The sequence below is a fragment of the Rhinolophus ferrumequinum genome, chromosome 15 (genome assembly GCF_004115265.2).
Source record: "Rhinolophus ferrumequinum isolate MPI-CBG mRhiFer1 chromosome 15, mRhiFer1_v1.p, whole genome shotgun sequence".
Classification (NCBI taxonomy): Eukaryota; Metazoa; Chordata; class Mammalia; order Chiroptera; family Rhinolophidae; genus Rhinolophus; species Rhinolophus ferrumequinum.
Window position 1 is genome coordinate 18,568,212 of NC_046298.1, and position 21,040 is coordinate 18,589,251.

The following is a 21,040-nucleotide window of genomic DNA, read 5'->3' on the forward strand; positions in this document are numbered from 1 at the left end:
GTGGCCTCTGCAGTTTATCTGACTTTAACATGCCCACCTTGGGAATGTTTTTGTAAGGGTTCTGTCTCTCCAACTATACCAAGCAGATACGCATTTTTCATTCTCTGCCAAGTCTAGGTATCTTTGGAAAGAAGAAATAGTCCTCACTTTAAGAAAAGATATACACACACCGAGATTATTTATCATCATACACTAAGATACAGAAACCGAAGGTTTAAACCCAAGGCAGATACTATAACCATACTGTGTGTTTTATTTAAGTGTCTTCATTCATGGACTGTACACCCTCTGAAAGAAGGGGTTTTTTTTTGCATCCTTCAGGGTATCTTGCATGATGCGGGGCCCTTGGGAGGGCTAAGTAGATTCAGGATGGTTTATCATGCTGTGTCTGAACAAACAAGTGTAGCCAAATTTGTTGAAGAACTATCTAGGACTCCCAAGGAGAATTTTGAGATGAACCAATGTCCACATCACTAACCAAGAACCCCATTCACTCCAGCATATGCACAAACCACTCCTGTTTTCTCTGTAAATAGCGTCAGCTGCCAGTGTTTATTGGTTTCATAGAAATATTTTAAATAAACTTTTTTAGAACAGTTTTAAATTGACAGATAAATTAAGGATAGGACAGAGTTCCCATAAACTCAGCACCCAGGTTTCCTTATTATTAACATCTTAGTCTGGTCCATTTGTTACAATTAATGAACCAATACTGATACATTGTTGTTAAAAGTCCAAAAAAGTTCCAAGTCCACACTTTCTTCATATTGCCTCAGTTTTTACCTGTCTTTTCTGTTCCAGGATCCCACATTACATTCAGTCATCATGTTTTCTTAGGCTCCTCTTGATGGTGACAGTTTCTTGGACTCTTGTTTTTGAGGACCTTGACAATTATGAGGAGTATTGGTCAGGTAGGATGCCCTCTACCGGAATTTGATATTTTTCTTAGACTGAGGTTACATGATAGGGGGTGGGAGGGAGGCTACAGAGGTAAATTGCCATTCTTACCACATCATATCAAGGGTACATACTATCAATGTGATTTATGACTCGATGTTGACCTTGATCACAGGACTGAGGTCATGCTTATTAGGTTTCTCTACTATAAAATTATTCTTTGGAAGGAACTTTCCATACTGTTCGTTTGGAAGGAAGTCACTGTGGGCAGCCCACACTTAAGAAGTAAGGAAGTATACTCCACCTCCTTGAAGGGGGAATATCTACATAAATTATTTGAAATTCTTCTGCATAGGATATTGGATCATAGAATTTTATACTTGATTAGCATTTTGATTGTTTTTTGACTACCCGAAAAATAACAGTAAGGGGTTTCTGATTGAACATACCATGTTTCCCTGAAAATAAGACTGGGTCTTATATTAATTTTTGCTCCAAAAGCTGTATTAGGGCTTATGTTCAGGGGATGTCATCCTGAAAAATCACACTAGGGTTTACTTTCCGGTGAGGTCTTATTTTCGGGGAAACACAGTAGTAGTTTCAACAAACTTGTTTATCACTACTCCCTTCCAAAAGCCACACAAATGATGAGAGTAAGGAATAAACAAAGATACAAATCCAAAACGAGAAAGTGAAGGAGAGAGTATACCTCAGCTGATGAAAGATCTCAAGAAATTTTTGGAAGATGAAAGGCCAATAAATGTAGAAGAGTATAGAAAACAAATTTCAGTGCCTACAGGAGGAAAAGCCAACAAGAATGAAGACACTGCAGATCCCTAAAAAACTCAACTGGGAAGCGCCATTTACTTCTGAGGGTAGAGGCTGTATAACAGCCTTGGAAACAGTGAGTTAAACTCACCTCCCCACCCTCACCCACCTCCATCCCTAACCCTAGCCTGCACAGCGAGGCAACTGCCCCTCTCCCTCTGACAAAACTGGAAGTTTAATCCTGGGAAAAGTTGAACCTGAGAACATCTTGAGAGAGAACCAGGCAAAGCCGAGGGCAGTGGTGAGCATGGAGCTGAGAGTGGGGATTAAGCAGAAAGTTCATGCTAATTAAACCACCCCATCCCCACCCCTGGGCTCCTAGAATACCAAGAGCCAAGATTATAACCCCAGGAAGGGGGTAGGAAGACTCCTCTGCAGAAACTCAGTCCAAGAGAAAAGATCTACAGATACTGACATTTGGCAGCTTCCACATGATCACCCTGCGGTGAAATCCTTCAACAAGCTCTGCTGATGCAAAGCATCCAAAAAAGCTTTTAGTGGACTAGGACTATCAACCATTTTCGGAAAGCCTTAATATGAAAGATAGACACCAAAACAAATAGGAAAAAAGAAGTCAGAGAAGAGATAATGTAAAAGAGAAGAAAAGAAAAAAAAAACCTGATAACTTCTGAGAGATGATATTGTATCATCTATGAATAAAAACATAGGATGCTAGTTAAAAAGGAACATTTAGCACTTCCCGTAAGTGCTCTGAGGTGACCTCTGAAAATGGTTCGCTATTCACTTGACCCAGAAAACCCCACAAAATCATGCAAATCGAGAGGTTCAAATCTTCATGTTTAAGAATGCTGGTGAAACTGCCCAGGCGATGGAGGGTATGCATATCTGAAAGGCCACCAAGTATCTAAAGGATGTCACATTACAAAAGTAATGTGTGCCATTCTCTTGTTGCAATGGTGGAATTGGTAGGTGTACCCAGGCCAAATAGTGGGGCTGGACACCGGGTCGGTGGCCCAAAAAGAGTGCAGAATGTTGACTGCACATGCTTGAAAATGCAGAGAGGAATGCTGAACTTAAGGGTTTAGCTGTAGATTCTCTGATCACTGAGCACAGCCAGGTGAACAAAGCTCCCAAGATGCTTTGCAGAACTGACAGAGCTCACAGGCAGATGAACCCCTACATGAGCTCCCCCTGCCACATGGAGATGGTCCTCACTGAGAAAAAGCAAATTGTTCCTAAACCAAAAAAGGAGGTTGCGCAGAAGAGAAAGGTCTCCCAGAAGAAACAAAAACGTATGGCCCGGGAGTAAATTCATCATCAAATAAATGTTAATAATAAAAAGGAACATTTAGAGAATATGAATTCTATAAATTACAAATTTAAGGCTACCAACAAATGCTGAAATTAATAGGCAAAAGCTTAACAGGAAACAGGATACTTACACAGCCTCGAAATACTCCCCTAAAGCATTTACCGCTTACAAAGAGAAAAGCAGTAATTTTACAGTGAAGAAAGCTGGCACACATCACCCTAGCCAAGTGATCAAGGTGAAAATCAGTAGTAATGACATAATGGACATTCTAAAAAACCACTGACCAGTATTCAAAAGTATCAAGGTCATGAAAGACAAGGAAAGACTGAATAACTGTCAGACTGGAGGAGACTAAGGACACATGACAACCAAATGCAATGTGGGACCTGCATTGGTTCCTGGAACAGAAAACATCCATCAGTGGAAAAACTGGTGACATTTAAATAAAGTCTGGAGTTAATAGCATTGTCACAATGTTAATTTCTTAGTTTTGGTAATTGTATTTGGGTTATGTAAGATGTTAACATTAGAGGAAGTTGGGTGAAGAATATATGGGAACTCTGTACTATCTTTGCAAGTCTTTGTAAGCCTAAAATTATTTCAAAATAAAAGTTTTTTAAATGGGAGCAGAAATTTAGAAAAAGCAATAGAAGGGTTGGAAAATAAAAATGAGGAAATCTCCCATAGGTAGAAAAAAAGGAAAAGATGGAAATGAAAGTTTCGTGCCAGTAGATATGCTATCTCAATTAATAGATCTAGCATTGAAAAACTAAGAAATTTCACAGAAATAATACAAGAAAACATCCCAGAACTAATGATTAATGTTTGAGGTTGAAAGAACCACTAAGTGCTCAGCACAATAATGAAAAATGACTCACACCAAAGCACATCATTGTGGAATTGCAGAACAGACGGGATAAGAAGAAAATCCAAAAACGTCAGCCATTGCCACACTTTGGATCACCTTGAAATCACCTTGAAACGTTAAAAAATACCAATATCTGGCCCTGCCACAGATCAATTGAAACAATCTCTGTTTCGGGGTAATCTGATGCATGGCAAGGGTTGAAAACCACTATCTTTAATGCTGCCAAAGAGAAAAAATAGTTCACTTACAAAGAATCAGGAAAACAGTTATCAAAACTTCTCAACAGCAGCACTGTAAGTCAGAACTCGATGGAACAATGCCTTCTGAAGGAAACTGTCTTTAACCTAGAATTCAGGATACTTAAGAAATCTTTTGTTCATGAAAATTGAGAATTATCACCCTTACATCTTTTCAGAGGTCTGGGCTTTTTCTAAATGAGATTTTTTTTTTTAAATGGATGCACCCAGTCATTTTCCATGGTTGCTATGCATGTTCCTTACAAGCTATTCGATCTTAAAAGCACATTCTTTATTTAAGAACTGCCTAATTTTCAGTATTTTCTATGATTGTACCCAATACCATCAATGGGGGTTATATAGGTTGGAGGAGTTAGTGAAGTGGAAAATGTGCCCTCTGCTGGTATGGTAAAAAAAGAGCATTCCTCTTAAAAGCTCTACAACCTTGATCTGACCTTTATAAAGCAAATTAGCAGAGACCTCTCCATAACATTTAGGGTTCTCATTAGAAGGTCCTTGACTGGATTTGGTCTTGGCATTGTGAAATATCCAACTTCTATCCATACATGTTAGATGTTGTAATATTTGTTCTGATAGTTGCCTTATAGAGTAGCGATTAAAATTAGAAACAGTCGTGAGAAAAAAATTTCCTCAGAAATGTTAGTTTTGTGATAAATATTTTTCTGAAGGATATGCTGGAGTTTTTACTCTTCAGTTGGAATTGCCCTTGTATTCATCCTTTCTTGTTGGTGCTGAGAATAGTATCAGTTATGTATTTATCCAGCATGGATAATTATTTAAAGATCTTTTTTCTTTCTTTTTCTTTTTTTTTTTACAAAAATAAAGTTAGTGGCACACATGCACATATATGTAAAATTTATATACAGATACAGTATAATCCCTTATCTTTAAAACCTATCTACTATTTGTCCTATTATCCACAGACATATACATTTTACCACTTAACACAAATCACTATTGTATCTATCATTATTATCATTGTGTTTCACTGATGAGTGTACCTTGTCTACACAGATATTCTTTGATGATAGATTCCTCCAACAGGTATTCACCAGTGTTTTAATAATATGTGACTTGTACATTGATAAAAGGGATGTAAGCATGTTACGTTCCCAACTACCTTAAGCAAATGAATATTAATACATATATGTGTATACCTATGGCTCTCATTTATAATATTATTTCTTTAAAAATGGGGATTTCAATGTGTAAAATATTCAAACATCTATGGGGACAGAATCGCTGTTGGGGATTATCAAGGTAACGGAAGGAACTGGAATCCTTTCAGGAGCCATGACACACGCACTTTGTAGCACTTAAATGGTGCGCCGCATTGTGCACTGCCTGCCATCATGTGATTTGGAAAGAGGTAGGATTTGTCCTAAGTGTATACTGAAACATTACGTCCTGTGCTTAACATAACGTAACAGACATTATTATCCCAATAACTTTTAAAAATGCATTAAAAATATGGAGGTCATAAGATTAAAATTTATGACTCAGTGCCCAAACAGGCAAGAGCTGCTGTGTTTATTTTGCCACGGTCAATTTATTCTTTCCTCACAGAGAGTTACTTACCTCTAACCTTGACTCTCCAACAGTATGTTCAGCCACAAATCTCTACTGTTTGTAACCCTTGTTACCATTTAGCAATATCAAGCATATTTATAAATGAGTTGAGCTAAACATTTTCTATTTTTATTACGTGGCTTTTTGTAGGGAGCATTGGGGTGGACTTCTCAACATCCATCCTACCCCTAGATGATAAGTCAAAGACAACTGGTCTGTTTGGTTGCACAAGTGACCCAATTCTCACCAATGGGATGAGACATCTAGAAGAAGTGTCTTCTCCAAAGAGAGAGTCACAGAAAGAACTACTGTGGCCATCCTGCTACCAGCCTGAAAATGAAGCAAACACCTGAGGGGAGAGATGAAAGAACATGGGACTTTTCTCATGTGAGCTGCTGATTCAGTTAGCCCTGGATCACGCCCTACAGCAGGAGTTCCATTTATGTGGAGATTATAAATTTTCTTATTGTTTAAACCATCTGAATTGGGGTTTCTATTACTTGCAGCTGGAAGCATCCTCACTGATAAACTATTCTTAAGAGAAATGACTCATGGGAAAACAATCCTCCCAGCTTCTGATTAACTCTGGCCTCCTGAGATAATTATCTGGGCCATCAGATACATAAAAAATATGGAGGTCATAAGATTAAAATTACAATGGTTGTATTTAGGGAGAGGGTGGGGATAGTGACTGAGGGGGGCTTCTGGAATGCTGGAATTTCTTGATCTGGGTGGTGGTTATGTTGGTGTGTCTACTTTTGGATAAATTTATTGAGCTGTATACTTACAATTTGTGTACTTTTCTGCATGTAAGGTTATACTTCAATAAAAAGTTTGTTTAAAAATATTACATTGTAACCAGACCTCCAAACAAGATGTTTATATCTTTTTTTTTTTTTTTTTTTTAAAGATTTTATTGGGGAAGGGGAACAGGACTTTATTCGGGAACAGTGTGTACTTCCAGGACTTTTTTCCAAGTCAAGTTGTTGTCCTTTCAATCTTAGTTGTGGAGGGTGCCATTCAGCTTCAAGTTGTTGTCCTTTCAGTCTTAGTTGTGGAGGGTGCAGCTCAGCTCCAGGTCCAGTTGCCGTCGCTAGTTGACGGGGCCACAGCCCACCATCCCTTGGAGGGAGTCTTGGAGGGAACTGGCAACCTTGTGGTTGAGAGGATGCACTCCAACCAACTGAGCCATCCGGGAGCTCAGCTGCAGCTCAGCTCAAGGTGCCGTGTTCAATCTTAGTTGCAGGGGGTGGAACCCACCATCCCTTGTGGGACTCGAGGAGTTGAACCGGCAACCTTCTGGTTGAGAGCCCACTGGCCCATGTGGGAATCGAACCGGCAGCCTTCGGAGTTAGGATCACGGAGCTCTAACCACTTGAGCCACCGGGCCGTCCCAAGCTGTTTATATCTTGATTGGAAAGATATGAATGGCATATCATGGTCATTTATTAGGCAGCCAAATTAAGTTGTAAGGATATGCTTTCTTTTATAAACGTCTAGAAGCTCATTGTAAAGACCTCCTGTCACTAGTGTGTGGCCCACCCTCTCTAATCCTGGCCAAAATGTTTTCCCTTATGGTTTGGATGGGAGGGCCTCAAAGCCTTTCGAGTGAAGGACTTCATCATTTTTAGAATTCAGGTACAATGAATATTAAAACCCACAACAAAAGCTAACAGACTGGAGACTGTCCATGTAGGGCTTTGTCAGGGAGACATACTTCCTTGGGTCCACTCCAAGGAAACCACTGGGTTTAGAAGAATGCACCCATGAACCCCATGCAGCCTACATTATTGAGACCTCTAGTTCGTGGAGAAAGAGGTGTAACGTTTGTGTGTGGAAGAATAATATATGGGCTTTGGAGACCAAATTATCTGGAGAAAAACTTGGCTCCACTAGAGCAAAACGAGCTAAGGAAAGTTACCGTAAATCATAGGTTGGAGAATTGAATTGGACATATGGCAGCAAGACCTTGGGAATATCAGTGGTCAGGAGGGAGAGGATTTAGAGAGGAATCACGTTGTGAAACTAAATGGGTAATACGGTTGGTTGGTGGTCAAACCCATGGAATTAACATTTCTTAGAGAGGTAGAGCCCTGTGCTGTTTGAGTAGCCACATTGATCCACCGAACTGGAAGCCCCTAAGGAGAACGTGGAGAGAATGTATTTATGTTCCACCTAACTCTTCCAGGTCCTTTCACATTTGTGTCATTCATTACATCCTCATTACAACCTTGTGAAGTTGGTAAGTTAGATATGATCATGAGAGACAGTGACTAAGAACAGGCTTTAGGGGCAGACGTGGGTTTGAATACTGGCTGTCTTACTAGTGGAGTAGTGTTGTGTAATTTACTTAGCCTGTGTCGGAACATTTGACAACACATGGAGACATTTTTGATTGTCACAACTGGAGAAGTGCCATTAGCACCTAGTGGGTGGAGACCCAGGGATGCCACTAAACATCCTACAATGCATAGGATGGACCCCACTACAGAGACTTGTTCAGCCCAAAATGTCAGTGGTGCCACTGTTGAGAATCCCTGGGCCCTGTCTGATCCTCAGTTGCTTCATCTGTAAAATGGGGATATCAACATTATCTCATCAGGTTAATAAAAAATAGATTAAAAAACAGTTGATTTGGGGTTGTCTGTTCTACTCTCTGTTCTAGGAGCTGCCTTCTTAGGACTGTACATCTCTACAGAACTAGGTTTCCAACGTGCTGACTGCCAACCCTCTATAGTCCCCTTTTAGTTTCATGAGATGTTTGAACCTAGCAGGCATTTTGCATGGTGTGACTCTACGCCTTTGATTAGATTGGGGTGGACACTGGATCCTAACTTACGCAGTAAGAATTCTTTCCCCAGGGAACTTTGTAATTTGTGCTGAGAGATTCCAGGCTCAGTCTGGCTGGTGTCTTGAATGGAGAAGATACAAATACTGAATTGAAAGTTGTAGGTGGTCATTTCTCACATGTGCATGGGGACACAAAGATGACCAGCTTGTAGAAAAAGAGAAGAAGCCAATGGTTATAGAGAGAACAGTAACAACAGGTAACCCAGAGTCTGTCCTGGCTGCCCTTAGGTTCTGTAGGCCGTTTCTGCATCTTGTGCTTAGCTGCCTTCAGTTATGTGTTTAATACTTTGTGCTTAAGCTGCCTTCAATTATGTGTTTCTCGTGCCCAAGGGACACATAATGACTACTGATGTATAAAAGCACTTAGCATGGTGCCTAGGATGGAAAACCCTGAATAAGTGGCAGGTACTATTATCATTCCCATTTTAGAGATAAAAACGTTGAGGCAGAGAGATTCATTTGTCTTGTGTCACACAGCTCTGACGTGATAAACCTGATCTGTAATCCACGCCTCCTGACACTGAGACCTGAGTTCTATTCTGTTTTTTATCTGAATTGTGAAATAAAACTCTCAGAACAGTGCATGAGTAGGTAAGTACCTGTGTACAGTTAAAAATCATTCAAAATGAATCTTTTTGTATCCATCACCCAGGACAAGAACTAGAAAAGTGGCTTCAGCTCAGAAGACCTTCCTGACACATCTCCCCCTCTCCCTGCCAGAGGTAACCAGTATCCTGTTTCTTGTTGAAATAATTTTTAATAGTTTTTCCACCTACATCGGCATCCCTAAACCACATGATTTAGGTTTACTTGTTTTGGAACTTTATATAAATGAAATTGTACTATACATGTTCTTTTGTGACTTGTTTCTTTTAATATGGTATTTGTGAGGTTTCATCCATGCTATTTTGTAGAGCTGCCATCCATTTATTTTCTTTGATGTATATAGTTCACAATGTATGTATTTATCCAAGGTATTGTTAATGAACATTAGGTTGTTTCAGATTTTTGGCCGACAATATTACTAGGAGCATCTTTGTTTATCCTGGTGCATATGTGCAAGGACATCTGGGTGTACACGTAGGAGTGGACCGGTGGTATATTGCATTTACTTCCCGTGTCTTTGGGGTCAAGTTCACAAAAACCCCTATGAGGCCAAGGTCCATAAGTTTAGCACCTATGTTTTCTGCTAATGTATTTTATTGTTTCAGGTCTTATATTGAAGTCTGTAATCCATTTTGAGTTAATTTTTGTGTATGGTGTTAGCAGTCTAGGTTCATTCTTTTGCATGTGGTTTTCCAGTTTTCCCAACTTCATGTGTTGAAGAGGCTGTCCTTTCTTCATTGTATGTTTTTAGCTTCTTTGTTGCAAATTAGTTGCCCGTATATGTGTGGGCTTATATCTGGGTTCTCAATTCTGTTCCATTAGTCTTTGTGTCTGTTTTTCTGCCAATACCATATTGTTTTGATTACTGTAGCTTTGTGGTATAGTTGGAAGTGAGGGAGTGTGATGCCTCCAGCTTTGTTCTTCCTTCTCAGGATTGCTTTCGCTATTTGGGGTCTTTTGTGATTTCATACAAAGTTGAGGATTTTTTGTTCTATTTCTGTGAAAAATGCCATTGGGATTTTGACGGGGACTGCATTAAGTCTGTATATTGCTTTAGGTGATATGGCCATTTTAACAAGGTTAATTCTTTACAGGGTTCCTTTTTAAATATACAATGACTTTAATCCACGATTACTTCTTTTTTAAAATTAAATTTATTGGGGTAACATTGGTTAATAATATCATATCAGTTTCAGGTGTACAATTTTGTAATACATCATTTGTATGTTGCATTGTGTGCTCACCACCCAAAGTCTAGATCCTTGTGTCACCATATATTTGACCCCCTTTAACCTCTTTATCCTCCCCCCACCCCTTTTCTACAGGGTTCCTGTTTGAGTTGATGAACATGTTCTGGAATTAGATAGTGATGATGATCTCACAAGTTTGGGAATATACTAAAAACCACTGAATTGTAATACCTTAGAAGGGTGAATTTTATGGTATGTGAATTACATCTTTTTTTTTTTTAAGATATATCACTTTTTATTTTCATTTTTTTAAATTTTTTTAAAATTTATTGGGGTGACAATTGTTAGTAAAATTACATAAATTTCAGGTGTACAATTCTGTATCACATCATCTATAAATTACATTGTGTGTTCACCACCCAGAGTCAGTTCTCCTTCCATCACCATATATATTTGATCCCCCTTACCCTCATCTCCCATCCCCCACCCTCCTTACCCTCTGGTAACCACTAAACTATTGTCTGTGTCTATGAGGTTTTTTTTTTTTTTTTAGACGTTTATCCTTTATTTCCCTCACAATGTGGACCCCCCTCCCCCCATCCACTATCTCTCTGACATCGCACTGAGCCATCCCATTTCCACTATCTCCACTCCCAATACTGTACTCTGCCTCTTGTAAATGTATACATACCTATATATACATATATATATAATATTATAGTTGGCATTCATTATTGTTCAGCTTCAGGTGTACAGTGCAGTGATCTGAATTACATCTTAATAAAGATGTAAATAAAAACACAGTGTGCTTATCATTCATTTATTTATTCAAAACACATGTATTAAGTACCTAAGACATGCCAGACATTCCTTAGCACATTGTTGGGGAAACAGTGGTCAGTGAGTTAGATGCAGCCCCTGTATTGGTCAGAATCACTGTCAGGTAATCAGTAGCACATTCAAGAGGGGTCATTGAGGGGAGTTTAATGAAGGGACTGTTTACAGAAGTGTGAGCAGGCTTAAGAGAGCCCCTGTGAAGGGACTGTGACACTACAGGATTGGCAACAGATGGCAGCCACTACCAGCAGGCCTAGGAAGGCAAGGGGAGAAGGTAGGTACTGGAACCCAGCACGAGCTGTAGGAGGCTGCTGCATAGGAGCCGGCGGGGAGGGAGGCCCTACCCCGCTATTCCTTCTCCCATCTCCTACTTGGGAGTTTGGGAGCAACACAGGCAGACCCCGTCTGTCAGCCTCCTCAGTCCTGGAGGAGAGGAGAGGAGGCTGGAGAGTGAGTGACTGGAGACGCAAATGGAGAGTATCTCTGCTCATGGACTTTATGTGGGGAGATACACACACAAACAAAATGATTTCAGGACGTGGTCAACAAACAGGCAGACATGAGAGAGGGCATCTTGGTGTGTGGGTGGGTGGCTGGGGTGGGGGAACTTGGGATTTTGTGTGGGAAGCTCTTTCCAAGGAGGAGGGGCTGTTTAGCTGGGTCCCAAAGGATGAGCCGCCACCATGTTTCCCCGAAAATAAGACCTAGCCGGACAATCAGCTCGAATGCGTCTTTTGGAGCAAAACTATAACGTAGTATATTTTTGCTTTTTGCTCCAAAAGACGCATTCGAGCTGATTGTCCGGCTAGGTCTTATTTTCGGGGGAAACAGGGTGGGTGATGAAGGTGCTGTTTATTGAGAAGGGGAAGCTTGGAGGAGAATCCAATCTGGGGAGGAAATCAAGAATGCCCTCTGGGATATAGTAAAGGTAGAACATATACAAACACCGAAAGATAATAAGTCCAGGCTGAGTGAGAACCGTGGGGCTCACGGAGAGGCAATGGCTGTGGGCTGACAGCCAGGGCCTGCCTCTCGGAAGCCAGGGCATGTGTGGACGGCACCCTCCCTGGAGGTTATACCAAGTGCTGGCACAGCATGCTGGCCCTGGGCCTGCCTGCCTGCTCACGCGTCTCCTTCCAGCGTTTAGTGGGACTTCTGCCATGTCCCAGGTCCTCCCCTTACAAAGGCAAGAAGGGCCAGGGGAAGGGAGTGTCCTTTCTGAACACCAGATGTGACACATAGCCTTAAATAGGCAGGCACTCTAATCTGATAGCTGGGGTGACCACAAGGAGAAGTGGGGGCTTGCCAACCATCAAGAGTCCAAAATCGACTTAGAAAAGTGCCCAGGCCCCTGACTAATCCTGCAGTGCCCCACAGCACCCACCGGAAAAGCAGGCCCAATAGCCTGGCTGGAAACAGATCAAGAGAGCAGGACAGAGCCCTGAGTCTGCAACAGGCACATTCGTCCTCATCTGGTGGGTCTTGGAGCGTCAGCCAGAGCCCACCTCCAGAGGCTTCTAGCCTGCACAACTTGGCATATTTCAATATTTTCTTCCATAGAGGTCTCTCCCCTCTGGCTCCCTTCCCAGCCAGTTGCCCACAGACTGGAAAACAAAGGCTCGCTGCCTTCCCTGGAGACCTGGGCTTAAGGGATGGGCCCTGGGCGGGCTGGGCGGATGCTCTGTTGATTTTTTTTCCAAGTGCAGAGAATGTGACAGCCAATTCCTGTTGGAAATAGCTTTTGTTTTCTTTGGAGCACAAAGCACTTTTCCTTTCTCGTGATTGTTTCAGTTCAGGTCATGTTTAGGATGGAGATGATTCGCTAACCTAATTGCATGCCTTCCAGATCCATGGTTCTTAACCTTTTGGGGCACTGATGCTATTGCAACCCTGATAAAAACTATAGACCCTCTCCCTGAAACACATTCCCCCCAACACCCCCGACACCAAATTTAACATTTAATATCAATCCTAGCAGGTTAAGATTCCCCTGGGTTAAGTAGGGTGAGTCCTTCCGACTCCTCCACCCACTCTCTCCCCCTTCCCCCTCTCTTTTCAGTCTGAATCTTAAAATTCCCTTTCTTTAGCACTTCTCAGGGGCCAGCATTTCTTGCCTGGCTCCTGCTTGAATTAATCCCACGTGTCCAGCCTGCTGAGGAGCAGGGCCCTTGCTAGAGTTGGGCTGCCTCTGGTTTGAAGGCTCCAGTCCAGGGGCACTCCAATTTTTCAGGCAGCAGAATATTCCAGTGGGATTTGTAAAACCTTTGTCTCATCTGTGCCTCATTATTATAGAAGGGCTGAGCAACGAGACGCTCAGCAGATTCTAGAAGAGGTGGCACAGTTTTGGATGGGACTAGGGAGACAGGCGTTGTCTGGTTTTGTTAAATTCCAGAAGCAAGTCACTTTGCCAAAGATGCCAAAAATAAAAGGACTGTCTAGACACTTACATATTAGAAGCTCTAAGATGAAGGGAGACCATTTTGAGGACCATTGATTTATGCTTCCATGGTGAGACAAAGGGGTCCATTTATTTAACAAACATGTATGGTGTGCCCGCCATGGGTTGGGCAGTGTGCTAGGCACTGTGGGTCCCTGGTGAATACGACAGACAAAGCACCAGAGAATTTTAGGTCGTGATAAGTGGCAAGGATGAAAATAAAATAGGGTGAAGTGATAGATGTGATGATGGTGGGGACATGATTAGAGAAGATAGCATTGGACCTGAAAGCAGAACCTTGTAAAGGAAGCATCCATTGTGAGGAGGAGAGCTCCAGCTGGAGGGAACAGCTGCTGCAAAGGCCCTGGGGCTGGAATAAATTGGCCTGCTTGAGGAAAAGAAAACCACGTGTGGCTGGTGCAGAATCAGGGAGGGGACAGGTAGGAGATGAGAGGGGAGAGGCTGGTAGCGGATAGATCAGGTTGGGCTTTGCCGGAAAGACAACAGAGAGTGTGGAGCAGGGTTCTGATGGGATTGATTTGCATTGTTAGGACAGGCCTCCGTGGACAGAAGTGTCTTCTAGGCGAGCAAGAGTGGAAGTCGGCGCTAGTGCCAGGCTGATTAGTGGTCCAGGTGAGTGGGTGATGGTGTTTGAGACCTCTTGGTGGTGGTTCAGGTGGAGAGACGACCATTTTCCAGGTGAACACGCTTGGTACATAAAATAATGCACAGCGGTTAAGACCCCGTGGAAACTTGCTTTTACTTCATTTTAGAAGAGCCAAATTTACAGCGTTCTTGCCAGTCCCAGGTTTCCTGTTCATGCCCTTCCAGGAAAAACAATAACAAAGATACAAATCCTCCTTAAGAGAAAGTTGCTTGGCTGTTCTTGTCTCCGCAGGATGTTAATCTCCTTGGCAGGCAGGAAGAGGGAAGAAGGGCTAATATGTATTAAGTGCCAACTGCATACCATGATCTCATAATCCCACAATAGCCCTGCAAGGCTCATGTAAATGTTATTAGCCATTTTTTTTTTTTTTTTTTTGAGAGAGAGAGGAAACTGAAGTTCAGAGAGGTTAGGTAAATTGCCCAAGGTCACATAGCTAGCAAGTGACAGAGCTGGGATCCAAGCTTAATTCTGATGCCAGTTCTTTCCACATCATCCCTGGCTGGTGAAACCACGTAAGCACATCGAGGAGGCTCTAAAGATCCCGAGGCTCCCGGGGTTTTAGCTCCTCCTTGGATGAAAACGAAAATTTAATGATACCAGAGAATCTAAAGGAGAAAGGAGTTTGGGTCTTGAGATAAACAGACTCATTAGCAGTAAATCAATTAGGGTGAAGCCAGTGAGGGTTAAGTGCTAGATAGAATCTGTGCCATCTGTCTTGACTCCTTTGAAATGAGAGACTGAAGGTGGCTGCCAGTGTATTGTAGGGACAAAGACACTAATGACAAAGAAATTCTGTGCTATAAATCCTGGTCCTGATTTTCTGTGGTCAGTTGTTTGGTAGGAGGGCTCTGGAGTGTTCTGGAGGACTCCACTGTTTCCAGCAAGACCCCTGGTCTGTCCTTCCAGCAGCCTCAGAACTGTGTGTGTCTTGGACCTTTCAGAGCAGATGGATTGTCCCAGCAACATTCCCGGTGACTTCATGTAGGAAAGGCCAGCCCATCACACCCAGGGTGACAATGACAGGTTCCTCTCTTTCGGCTGTTAGAGATGGTGAGTGTGGATACCTACAACTGTGCTTCAATGGATTAAATGAGGTCGATGGACAGATATTGTCTGTGTCCTCCAGAATTTGATGTTGCAGATGGAGTTATAAGCCCATCAAGAGGAAACAGGTATCAAATACATTTTTGGAATCAGCTGGATCTAGCTTCCAGAGAAAATAGTGAAGCCTGGGTTTCCTCATCAGTAGAATGAGGTGATGAGAGGTGATGAGGCGCCATGTAGAAAGCAGCTGGCTGTAGGATTAAATGAGGTCATGCAGGTACTTAGTAGAGAGCCTGGCACATAGCAACTCTCAGAGCAAGTACATAACACTTCTACCACTGCCACCAATGCCTGGCGTGGCACTTTGTGTGTGTGTTTTTGTTTTTTTAAGGAGAGCGCAGCTCACAGTGGCCCATGCAAGGATCGAACTGGCAACCTTGGTGTTATCAGCACCACACTCTCACCAACTGAGCTAACCGGCCACCCGGCACTTTGTGTTTCAATGAGGACTTTCAAATTTTTTGACTATGACCTATATCACAACCCTACAATGTGTATATGTGCATGTATCTTTAAATACAACTGAAACTGAAACACAAGTTTTATGAAATAATAACCTTAGTGTGTGTGATGAATTCTGATATTTTCTAGTCTTTTTAATTTCGTTGAAAAAAAAATGCTGCAGGGAACTTTTTGGGGTGATGGACAAGTTCTATATTTTAATTGGGGTGGTATGGCCTTTGTCAAAAATCATTGAACTCTACATTAAAATGGGTGCATTTTATTGCTTGGAGTTGTTATCAAGGGCTATCTGAAGAGGCAAGAGAAAAAAGTCCTGAAGTTTTGGAAGCCTTTTTTTTTTTTTTCTAGCTTTCATTAACAGAAAGGGAGGTAGGACTCTGGTGACGTCTACGGAACGAATGCACACTGACAAGATAAAATGTCTAGAGATGTGTTAAAGCAGGCTGTAGAGTATACGAACCTGTGATCCTGGTTATATGATAAAGATATTACGTGTGATCGTCCATAACATACCCGAGTCTGGAAGGATTCTCACTAACCTGCCAAGAATAACCCTCAGGAAAAGGAATTTCACTGTCTACTATTACATTTTTTTTTTTTACAACTGTATGCTCTTTGTACAATTAAAATAAGATACATTTAAATTTTTTTCATCTCTTTTTAAACAGGTGATTACATTCACTGGAAAATCTCCCTCCCATTCTGTCTTCATCTGCATAGACAACCATTCCTCATGCTATAGGTAAATAATGTTCCTAATTTCTTAAGTATTCTTCTAGAATTTCTTTATGCGTATGTAGGTAGGTTTGTGTAGAGATTCTTAATACAACGTTTTGGAGCTTTACCTCTAGGAAGGAAATTAGGATTCAAACTCAGTGACTAGACATAAAGGCTCAAAAGATTTCCCATAATCAGACACATCTACAGGGGGCTAGTGGGCATGAGGCAGCCCTCCAAAGACAGGAGGGCTTTAAAACCTGATATATGGAAACCAATAATTGATAAATGCTCATTATAAATGGGCCAAGCAATGCAATAAAAAGGAAAATCACTCCAAATCTCTCTACCCCAAAATAACATTAATTAACATCAGTTGAAAATTATTCTGGACCAGTGATGTCCAACAGAACTTTTTGTGCTAATGGAAATGTGATTTCTGTGCTATTACAGTAACCACTGTCTACATATGCCTACTGAGTGCTTGAAATGTGGCTAGTTTAATTGAAGACCTAAATTGTTTCTTTTAGTTAATTTTAGCCTAAATGTACATGACTGTTTGGTGCCTGCTGTAATAGACAAGGCAGCTCTAGACCCTTTTCAGTGCATGTGTATGAGTGGAAGGATGTAGAGAAAGGCTGGGGATGCAGGCCATTTTGGCAAAAGCCTCATAAGTGAGATTACTAATTAGCTTGGGAATTCTACTTTTAGGAATTATCCTAAAGAAATGGTTATGAATTTGCTCAAAATATAGTTTTGAGGGTGTTTATTAACATGAAAAACTGGAATGTGGTAAGAAAATATTTATTGACATGGGAATATGTTCACAACTGTCTATGAAGTGAAAGGCAGGTTACAGAGTGGGATGATTTCATTAAAATATACAAATAAATAGCCTAAAAAGATATATTTCAAACTGTTCAGTACATGGCAGGCATGCCACAGATATTTGTTAAATGAATGAGTGAATGATAAGTGTTAGTGCTGGGTGGTGAAATTATGAGTGATATTATATTCTCTTCTGCTCCCTTGTTGATATTTTCTAACTTTCAGTGATGAACAAGGGGGAAAAAAAACATTTATCAAAAACAGCAGTATAGTTGCTAGGTCATAGTATTTCAGAGCTGGAAGGATCTTTGGAGACAAAAGCACACATGGCTAGTTAATGGCAGAAAACCAGATTTCCCAACTACACACAAACATCTTCTGGAGCCAAGGAGAGAAGATTTCTGGATTGTCGCCTGTTCTGGATGATCCCTGGCCAGGACAAAATCTCTCAGTGTGGCAATTCAGGAGTGGATTTAGAGAGGAAAAAACAAAGGGTATTACTGCTCCTTAACAAGATACAAAACATTGTGAAAAATCTCACCAACAAACTGTGGGCGTTATAATCTTCGCTCCAGCTGGGTCTGCCCCCCCCATAGTGCCCTCAGTCGGGACTTGGGCAGGTACACCCACCAGGACCCCCTGTCCAGGCTGCAGGTGGGAGAGAAGTCTCTATTCCGTACAGGAGGAAGTCTCCTGGGTGTCCCCTCGTTTTGGCTCTTCTTCAAAGCCTGTTCTTTTTCAAAATTCTTAACTGAATCCCTAAGTCTTTACCTCAGCTGTCCTTTCTTTCTATTCAGCCTTTGCTGTTGGTGTTCATGCTCAATGTAGAATCTCTATTATATGAAATGCACTTTATTGAATGAAATGATTATCTCCACCTCACGGTTCTTAGTTCCGCGACTCAGTTCATTTTATTACTTTTTTTTTTGAGTACCGAATAAATCTGAAGCACTGGTGGATACAGAAATGTACAAAAAGATATTTACCCAAGAAAAAGGAGAACATGTACCCACAAAAAGACTAGATTTGTACACAAATGTTCACAGCAGCTTTATTCACAATAGCCCAAACTGGTAACAACCAAAATGCCCATCGATAGGAGAATGGATAAAAAAGTTACAGTATATGCTTTCAGTGGAATACGCTCAGCAATAAAAAGGGATAAAATACTAATACGTGCAACAGTGTAGGTGAACCTCAAATACATTATACTCAATGAAAGAAATCAGGAAAATATAAGAGTGAAAACTGCAATTCCATTTATATGAAGTTTTAGAACAAGCAAAATTAATGTAGGTGAAAAACTTCAGGACAGTTGTCTGTGGACGAGTAGGTGAAGGGTGGAAAGTACTGGATGAGAAACAACAGAGGGCAGTGGGAGATGGAGATGGGTGTTACACAGCTGTGCCGGCTGTTTAAAATTGTGTTGCCTAAGATTTGCACATTTTAATGCATGTGACTTTTACCTGGAAAAAAAGGGGGGCTGTAAGAAAATAGTAATGAAATAGAGTAGGAGTGAGTAGTGGGTAGTGGTATAGATGAAAAAAGAATGGAAGAATGTTCATAATTGTTGAAACTGGGAGTTGGGTATGTTATTCTCTTTACTTTGTATATGTCTGAAGTTTCCCACAATAAAAAGTGTTTTTAAAAATATATAAAACATTATGTTTCTGTTGTAGCCAGGGCAGCAGATAAATTTTTTTTTTGCATGTTGTTACTCATTTTATGATACACAACATGTTATGAATTCATAACATTTTCTTACATTATAATTTTTATATATATAAAAATATTTATTTCCTTTGGGTGGTGAGCACATAATGCAATATACAGATGCTATACTACAGAATTATACACTTGAAACATATAATTTATTAACCAATATCACCCCAAGAAATTTTTTTTTTAATTTATTGGGTGACAATTGTTAGTAAAATTACATAGATTTCAGGTGTACAATTCTGCACTACATCATCCATAAAACCCATTGTGTGTTCACCACCCAGAGTCAGTTCTCCTTCCATCACCATATATTTGATCCCCCTTACCCTCATCTCCCACCCCCTCACCCCCTTTACCCTCTGGTAACCACTAAACTATTGTCTGTGTCTATGAGTTCTTGTTTCTCATTTATTTGTCTTGTTCTTTTGTTGTTTTTGGTTTATATACCACATATCAGTGAAATCATATGGTTCTCTGCTTTTTCTGTACGACTTGTTTCGCTTAGCATTATACTCTCAAGATCCATCCATATTGTCACAAATGTTCCTATATCATCTTTTCTTACCGCTGAATAATATTCCATTGTGTATATATACCACAACTTCTTTATCCATTCATCTATCGAAGGACATTTTGGTTGTTTCCACGTCTTGGCCACTGTAAACAAAGCTGCAATGAACATTGGAGCACACGTGTCTTTATGTGTCGATGTTTTCAGATTTTTTGGGTAGATACCCAGGAGAGGGATTGCTGGGTCATATGGTAATTCTATTTGTAATTTTTTGAGGAACCTCCACACTGCCTTCCATAACCCACAGCAGATAATTTGAGGAGAGTTTAATAAAGGGACTATGTATAGTGTTGTGTTTAGTGTAGAGAAACCACAAAGGTTGCACATAATGACTTTCAAAGAATACAATATGGGAAAGGTGGGCAAGGGGGGGTGGTGGGAGAGTACAAAGAGTAACTTTGTAGTGGGGAAATCTGATAGTACCTCAGCCAGGTGATGAAGGTCAACATCAACTGTCATAAATCAGGTGGATAGTATGTATCCTCGATATGATATAATGAAAATGGCTCTGGAACTCTGTGATATTTCTCCCCAAAACCCCTAACCTCACTCTAATCTTGAGAAAAGCATTAGACAAATTTCAATAGAGGGCATCCTACAAAGTGTCTGACCAGTACTCCTCAAAGCTGTTAAGGTTGTGCATCAAAGCGCACAGTCAGCAGAGTGAAAAGGCAACCTACAGAATGGGAGAGAATATTTGCAAATCATATATCTGATAAGGGGTTAATACATAGAATCTATAAAAAATTCCTATAACTCAACAAGAACAAAAAAGACCCAATCGAAGTATGGACAAAAGACCTGAATAGACATTTCGCCAAAGAAAATACACAAATGGCCAATAAGTACATGGAAAGGTGCTCAACATCACTAATCATCAGAGAAATGCAAATCAAAACCACAGTAAGTGACACCCATTAGGGTGGCTATTGTAAAATAATTACAGATGTTGACAGGATGTGGAGCAACTGTTGGTAGAAATGTATAATGATACAGTTGCTATGGAAAACAGTATGGCGAGTCCTCAATTACCATGTGATCCAGCAATTCCATTGCTGGGCATATATCCAAAAGAATTGAAAGCAGGTTTGTAAGAGATATTTGTACATTTATGCTCACGATAGCCCAAAGGTGGAAGTAACCTAAGTGTCTGTCGATGGATGAATGGATAAACAAAATGTGGAATATACATAATACAGCGTGGAATGTTATTCAGCCTTGAAAAGGAAGGATATTCTGACACATGCTTACAACTCGGAAGAAACTTGAGGACATTATGCCAATTGAAACAAGCCAGTCACAGAAAGATAAATACTGTATGATTCTACTTATATGAGGTATCTAAAGTAGTCAAAGT

The 21,040-nt window shown here is 40.8% G+C and overlaps 1 pseudogene; it reads left to right on the plus strand.

The window, feature by feature from the left end:
* Positions 1–76: 76 nt before the first annotated feature.
* On the plus strand, positions 77–3,544 carry LOC117034487 (60S ribosomal protein L17-like; annotated as a pseudogene).
* Positions 3,545–21,040: the final 17,496 nt, after the last annotated feature.